General features: G+C 38.7%; 1 protein-coding gene and 1 long non-coding RNA gene across 2 annotated transcripts in view; both read left to right on the top strand.

Moving 5' to 3' along the window:
• The window catches only part of LOC107758317 (decaprenyl-diphosphate synthase subunit 1-like), a 15,705-nt gene that overhangs the window by 4,914 nt on the left and 2,804 nt on the right, over positions 1-7,987 (top strand). The window lies entirely within an intron of this gene.
• Positions 4,727-5,988, top strand: LOC107758326 (uncharacterized). The gene is made up of 2 exons (XR_001642014.1): positions 4,727-4,917; positions 5,196-5,988. It is a non-coding gene; the product is annotated as an uncharacterized LOC107758326 (long non-coding RNA).

The raw sequence follows: 7,987 nt of genomic DNA, 5'->3' as shown, positions 1-7,987 counted from the left end.
ACTCTTAACTTTTATAAAGAATATCTCTTTGGTTTTGAGACTTTAGTCTTTGCAACTTTACAGATCTTCTTTATGCACCAAGAGCTTGTAACACTCTAAAGAGAAAGGAAAAAATGAAATCGCATCATATGACCCCTTTAATACTTGATTTTTGTAATTCACACATATGAACGTTGCATATTTACATTGCCAATTCATTTATTAGCTTGCTTTACTGAACATTACACAGAAGCAGCATAATAACCTGACTTAAATCAGTTGGTGTAGCAATCTCTGTCTATGTATATAAAATGTAATGTGGGGGATGGGGTTTTTAGACATATTTAAAAAAATTTGTCGTCTCACCTAATGTTTCCTCACTAACATATTTGTTTTTACAGTTTATATAATTAGGTGTTGTTTTATGTCTATATTGTTAGGAAGATACAGAAAGCGTACAACTATAGATGTTGCTACGTAATTTTGTTAGCATAAGGAAACCTGATTTCAAACAGATTTGTTTGTTTTTTTTTTTACTAAAAAAGGCAAGTAAAAAGTAAGTAATAAAATAACAAATAAACAAATTACAAGCAGTAGCACAAATATATATGTATATATGTGTGCGTATTAGGGATGGGAAGATTGCCCGATTCGCTCGTTACAATCTCAGTAACGCAAGTTACAACAACATATTACCAACACCACAAAACAGCACCAGAGAAAAAATTCGGCGGGTAAAATAGTTTGTCTATCTTCTATTGCTGGAATTAGATGTTTGAGATGACTGCAGAGACGGATTCTACATTTGTGAGATGGACACACTCCTGTTATTTTCAGTTTATCGGAGAAAAGGATAAGAATGCTTGGCAATATGTGCGACACCAAACTCTCATAAGAATGCATGGTGCAATATGTGCGAAACCAAACTCCCAACATGGAGAAATAGCACGAGTAAAACCTGGAAACACCTGGACTGGTGCCACTAACACTAAGCTATCGGAGAGAGCTGCGGGGTCGGAGAAGAGGAAAAAATATGGCGGACGAGCGCAGACAAGCAACACAGATTAAGTTTAACTAAAAATAACTTATTTGTGTGGCGCGGCGCTCTACGAAAGTCCAGGGAAAGGAAACCTAGATGACAGAAATAAAGTAAACACATTGCAGTTTCGAATGATCTGTATGACCAAAGATGACGGAATATTTTTTTGTTTGTTTCCGTTGTTCGATCGCGCCGGCGCCTCACGCTCACACAGCATTGCAAACGTTGCAGCCTGTTCATTATCAGAATAAAATACAGTCAACCAAACATAGATACACTGGTTAATTTAAATAGTGCGCCACAATAATTTCATAGCGCATTACCGTATGGCGCGCTGTGAGGATAATTAAAATTTAGGCTATTAGCTTAGGCTACTCCTTATTGAGAGTTTTTTTATTTTATTTTGAATTATAGGCCTATAATTAAAATTATTAACACTGCAGTCATCAATGAAAATTAAGAGCAGCTTTATTTCGTGCACAGATTTTCAAAAACAACCTGTTTAACACGAAATACGTTTCTTCTCATGTTTTTCACTATAGGCTAATATTAAAGGGGTCATATGATGCTGCTAAAAAGAACATTATTTTGTGTATTTGATGAAATGTGTTTATGCGGTTTAAAGTTAAAAAAACACTATTTTCCACATGCTGTACATTATTGTTTCTCCTCTATGCCCCGCCTTTTTGAAACGTGTCGATTTTTACAAAACTCATCGGTCTGAAAAAGCGAGGTGTGCTGTGATTGGCCAGCTATCCAGTGCGTTGTGATTGGCTGAATACCTCAAGCGTGGGACGGAAATGTTACGCCCCTCATTGAAGTAATTTTGTATCTTGTTGTCTCAGAGAATATGCGCCGTTAATGCAGCGTTAGAAAGCTCCGTCGGTTTTTTTTACTTCTACTTTCTCTATAGTAAATTGACTGACGTTCACCGGCATAACTCTTGCACACAGTTTGCTTGTGCCGGGGCTAAGCAAGTTTCTGATGGGCCCCGTCATGCCCCGCCACTGATTAACCCAATTCGTTTTGGCTTGTTTAGCAACTTATATTTTTCATTCTTGTGTTCTTCTGAAACCGTTCAAAATTGCCTATAGGCTAGGTATTGTTTATTGTTTGTACATATATACCTAGCACATTATGAACTACTGGATGTTTAATGAGCAGCAATAAACTACATTTTAGCATTTTAGAATGCCTAGTCATAAGTCTGTGGATATTTTGGTGAAAGTAACTCAAAAGTAGTGTAACGCATTACAATTCAGAGACAGTAATATTGTAATGTAACTAATTACTTTCAAAAGACAGTAACTAGTAATATATAATGTATTACATTTTGGAAGTAACTTGCCCAACACTGCCCGTGTGCCTCAGACCGGAATTCTCGAGCAAGACTGGCATTATAAAATATATATATATATTTATAGCCCGCAAACTATCTGTGAGCTGATTTCCAGCTACAAGGAGAAAAAGAAACCGATTATGCAGGAGGGAGATGCAGGGAACAGGGATTGGGTGTTCTGCAAAGAGAGTTGGAGGTAAATAATTTTGCAGTAACTATTATGCTGATGTTGTGGCTGGTCACGCAAATGTTTGTGCTTGTTTCTGTATGATATAATTGTTCATATATCTATTAAAATACTGATATTCTGGTCTATAACTCCTCCCCGAACTAACCGCTGCCCTGTATCTTGGTCTCTCATTGGCTGTAGGTCATCGCCGATGTAGTTTTCAGTCAGAAATCATTGCACACAGCGTGATTGTGAATCGCCGACAGCTCCAGATATTTAGCATGCCAAATATTTTGTGGGCGTCGGCAACGTGTTGACAATTTAAAAAGTGAAAAATCTGGCTAAAATCGTGCAGTGTGAACTCGGCATAACTGAAATAAGCCTGGCTTATTTGGTTAACTTATTTTATGAAACAGGCCTCGAGGCATTAAAAGTGATCATATTTTCTCCATTGCATCATATTGCATCGAATCGCATTGTTGAATCGAATCGAAATCGGATCGCACTACATCGTAATAAGGGTGAATCGCATCGCATCGGTAGCTGCTTCATATGTATCTTTAATGTATCGTATCGTTGGCTATGCATTGAGATGCGTATCGTACCGGCCTCAGTCATGGAGATGCACATCCTTAGTGTGTGTGTATGTGTGTGTGTGTGTATATATATATATATTAGTAGAATAAAGATACAAGTTAAATAAAAAGTGCTTTAAGTTTTTCAGGTAGGTTTAACGGTAGTATTCATACAGAAACGTAAAGTAATCAAACAGTAAAGTAATCAAAATAAATGTAAAATAACACTGCATAGTCTTTGCTGTATAAATAAGTAATACAATAAATGTGTACATTTAAAATTTAAAATAGTCAAAATCTTACAATTGAAGTTACAAAAACTATTTGGTGAATAGCAGCAAGTGATTTTTTTTCTCTTTTGTATTCTAATTAACATTCAGGACAGACACAAGCATTCGGTCACTTTAAAGGCAGAGTAAGCGATTTCTGGTAGCCAATGTTGATATTTGAAATCACCAAAACAAACACGCCCCTACCCCAAAAGGGTCTTGCCCCTATTTTGATAGCTCCGCCCCACATATACATACGCAACCCAGGCAACGATTAGTTCTGTGAAACAAAGCAAAACCAATGTTACACCGTGTCTACGGACGTGAGCGGCGCGGCGCAACAAATCCCCGACAGAAAACTGCTGCCTGGTGCTATTTATGATGTGCTGACACAAATTTCAAATGGTTTTCAACGGTTGTTTGATCGCGTCCAGTGTAGGCAGACTTTAGCTGTTGTAGACACGGTGTTACTCACCTATTGAGAAGAAACAAAGCAACCTCAGGGTCCGATCGCAGGCCTCTGCTCCTGGAGTTCTCTCCAGCGCTGGAAAGCTGATCCGATATTTACACGGGTCCTACTTCTTGCCTTATCGTTCCGCAGACGTTTTCCTCTTTTGTTTTTTATCCGCCATCTCTATCTTTCTGTCGCTCGGCTCGGCTAATGTCCGTCCCATGCACTGAAAGCTCTCTCCTCCACATCACGAGTAGACACTGCTGATTGGCTACAAGTTTGTTTTGCTATTCGGCCCGAATCAGTTTTCTAAAGTGTTTTTGAAAAATCACATACCCTGCCTTTAAGACGTAATGCACGGATCCAATATACTGATACATATGAGTTTTCTTTCTCAACTTTTTGGTTTCATTTAAGTCATAACTGTTTTCTAAGACTGTGTTTATGTGAATATTCGCCAAGACAGTCAAACACATAAAATTATAATTCTGAAAAACTCTGAAACCACTAATGACGCTCCCTGACGCACTCCTAACATTCAAATGCAAATGTTTATTTTAAATTCGACTAATATTCATTCTTTATTCACAATCTCCTCATCACAGGAAGGCACAGCACTCAATTCTAGTGGTCGAGCGATATATCGCCAAGGCCGATATTTGGCATTTTTCGAATATCGGCATCGGCCGATAAGTTTTTCTGTTTGGCCGATGCGTTCGAGGCGGGACATTTATTTTGACGGCGTTGAGAGCGGCAGCGCCTGAGCACACAGTGCTCACATTCTCCCTCTTCTTCGCCGTCGTCGTTAACTGCTTTCCTTTTACATGACTTATTTCTAGAGCTTATTTCCGTGATTCTGGATGGAATCTGCCCTTATTTGGTTTAGTTACTTAAATGGTTGTCTTTTTTTCCTTTTCCCAGGTCTGGATTTTTCCTGTTCTGTGCAGAAGAAAGGCCCAGCATAAAGGCTCAGAACCCCGGTCTGGGCATTGGAGATATAGCCAAGAAGCTGGGAGAGATGTGGAACAATCTGTCTGATTCTGAGAAGCAGCCCTTCCTGTCCAAGGCCAACAAACTGAAGGACAAGTATCAGAAGGTGGAGCATGACCTCTCTCAAAATGCTGTTCATTATTCAGTGTGGATAGTGTTGAACAAATGAGCGATTGATTTCTGAAGGGTCCTGCGGCACTGGAGAAATGGCTGCTGAAAATTCTGCTTTGCCATCACAGGAATAAATTGCATTTTAAAATGCATTCAAATAGAAACCATTTTAAATCGTTGTAATACTTTACAATATTACTGGTTTACTGTATTGTTTATTCAGTGCAGCCTTGATTAGCGTAAGAGTTGTGTTATAGTGTTTTGTTTTCTCAGGACATGGCTGACTACAGAGGAAAGGGGAAAGGAAGCGGAGGGGCATCATCTGCCAAATCCAAACCCAAGGATGACGATGATGATGATGACGACGATGAGGAGGAGGATGAAGAAGAGGAAGATGAGGATGACTAAAGAACTCGTTTGTCCTAATTGGGCAGCAAGTTATTTGTTCGCTGCCAATTAGTATCAGTTAAGTCTGGGTCTAAGAGGTCTTGATGTCAAGGCTGCTATAAACTGATCACCAGTAGAGATGCCCAATGCATGCAAGCTCTGACTTTAGACAACCAAACTTTCTCAGTGCTGGGTTTGCTGGTGGTCCAGTTACAGCTTGCTATTAAACTGCATTGGCAAAAACAAAATATTTCCACACCGTTCAACAATAAACAAAGTGGTAGCAGTACATACTCTTTTAAAACTATTTAAGGTGGTGTGTTTCTGTGTGGCTGTTGACGTAGTTATTTTTTATTTTTTTTTTCTACTCTTCCCAGCTTTCAAAATGCACAATTTGTTGCTATATTTAAAGTTCAGTTTCGTTCGGCCCCATAAGCTTCCTGCATTGTTGAAAGGATGTTTGTGAATTGTGGTTATATTATTATTTGTGTAATTTTGACTGATTACATTGATAATTTTATGTGTGGAGAGTCTAGGGACATTTTCAGCTTTAACCAGAGGCAAGTGATGAAATGTTAAGCTGGGGAAAGCTCTTATTTGCACCTTCAGTTTTTTTTTTTTTTTTTATGTCTAGGTGACACTGTGATTTGAAATAAACATGGCATTTTTAGATCTCAAATGATTCAAGCGACTTTCTTATCTGCAAAATGTAGTGTGTAAATACTTGGGGTATTTGTCAATGTTATCAATAAAAGGATAAATGGTTATAGTTTCTTTTAAGAGTGCTCATTTAATTTGGATTTGTTGTCATTCTCTCCAATTAATCATAACTCTGATAATGCATTGACTGGGGTGAGCCACTAGATGTCAATGGAGGGCATCTATTGCACAAACTGTTTTAAAGGCAGAGTAAGGGATTTCTGGTAGTCAATGTTTATATTTGAAATCACCAAAACAAACACGGCCCTACCCCAAAAGGGTCTTGCCCCTATTTTGATAGCTCCGCCCCACATATACGTACGCAACCCAGGCCACGATTAGTTCTGTGAAACAAAGCAAAACCAATGTTACACCGTGTCTACGGACGTGAGCGGCGCGGCGCGGCGCAACAAATCCCGACAGAAAACTGCTGCCGGGTTCTATTTATGACGTGCTGACACAAATTTCAAATGGTTTTCAACGGTCGTTTTATCGCGTCCAGTGTAGGCAGACTTTAGTTGTTGTAGACACGGTGTTACTCACCTACTGAGAAGAAACATAGCAACCTCGGCGTCCGATCGCAGGCCTCCGCTCCTTGAGTTCTCTCCAGCGCTGGAAAGCTGATCCGATATTTACACGGGTCCTACTTCTTGCCTTGTCGTTCCGCAGACGTTTTCCTCTTTTGTTTTTTTATCCGCCATCTCTATCTTTCTGTCGCTCGGCTCGGCTAATGTCCGTCCCATGCACTGAAAGCTCTCTCCTCCACATCACGAGTAGACACTGCTGATTGGCTACAAGTTTGTTTTGCTATTCGGCCCGAATCAGTTTTCTAAAGTGTTTTTGAAAAATCACATACCCTGCCTTTAAGACGTAATGCACGGATCCAATATACTGATACATATGAGTTTTCTTTCTCAACTTTTTGGTTTCATTTAAGTCATAACTGTTTTCTAAGACTGTGTTTATGTGAATATTCGCCAAGACAGTCAAACACATAAAATTATAATTCTGAAAAACTCTGAAACCACTAATGACGCTCCCTGACGCACTCCTAACATTCAAATGCAAATGTTTATTTTAAATTCGACTAATATTCATTCTTTATTCACAATCTCCTCATCACAGGAAGGCACAGCACTCAATTCTAGTGGTCGAGCGATATATCGCCAAGGCCGATATTTGGCATTTTTCGAATATCGGCATCGGCCGATAAGTTTTTCTGTTTGGCCGATGCGTTCGAGGCGGGACATTTATTTTGACGGCGTTGAGAGCGGCAGCGCCTGAGCACACAGTGCTCACATTCTCCCTCTTCTTCGCCGTCGTCGTTAACAGTTCTGTCTAATACGGATAGAAGTCTGTCTAATAATCCGATAGAACTGTTAAACAAAGGAATTAAAATGTATACAAAAAGTATTATAACGATTGCTTTTATATTATTAGTAATAGAAAAGCAAACATTATAATACTTTCTCGTTTGCCGTTAGCATTCAGCAAATACACATTTACATTTTAACAAATCTGTAGATGGCTAATGAAAATTTTATTTCACAAACCTTGCAGACTTAGTGGAATCCAGTTGTGAGATCTTGTGAAGTGTGCATGTGGACCTGCATGATCGCGTGTTCTCTGCGTGACTTTCGGTCTGTGCAAATTGAATGCTTTAAACATTAAATTCGTGATCTCAAATTATGCTGCCCTTTATGCATTTGCCCACTGTCATATTCAAGTCATTTTCACTGTGTGCTGTATGTAAAATGAGTGTTACCTTGGCTTTATTTGAAAAAAATATGATTCCCAATGCACACAAACTTCCCAGAGTGCTCTGGTGGTTACAGTTTACTTCCTTTTTAATGATATTTTTATTAAATATTTATACTTCGTCATCTAAAGTATAAGTATGTTTATTTTACAAAGTATTTTCAAATTTCTTAAATATTAATTAAAATAAATACAATTATATCGGCCACCCTGCTTTCCAA

This window comes from Sinocyclocheilus rhinocerous, unplaced genomic scaffold, assembly GCF_001515625.1.
Source record: "Sinocyclocheilus rhinocerous isolate Xijiao unplaced genomic scaffold, SAMN03320098_v1.1 scaffold1213, whole genome shotgun sequence".
In the NCBI taxonomy this organism is placed as follows: domain Eukaryota; kingdom Metazoa; phylum Chordata; class Actinopteri; order Cypriniformes; family Cyprinidae; genus Sinocyclocheilus; species Sinocyclocheilus rhinocerous.
The sequence above is the reverse complement of the archived record's forward strand: the minus strand, read 5'-3'. Positions and strand labels throughout refer to the sequence as shown.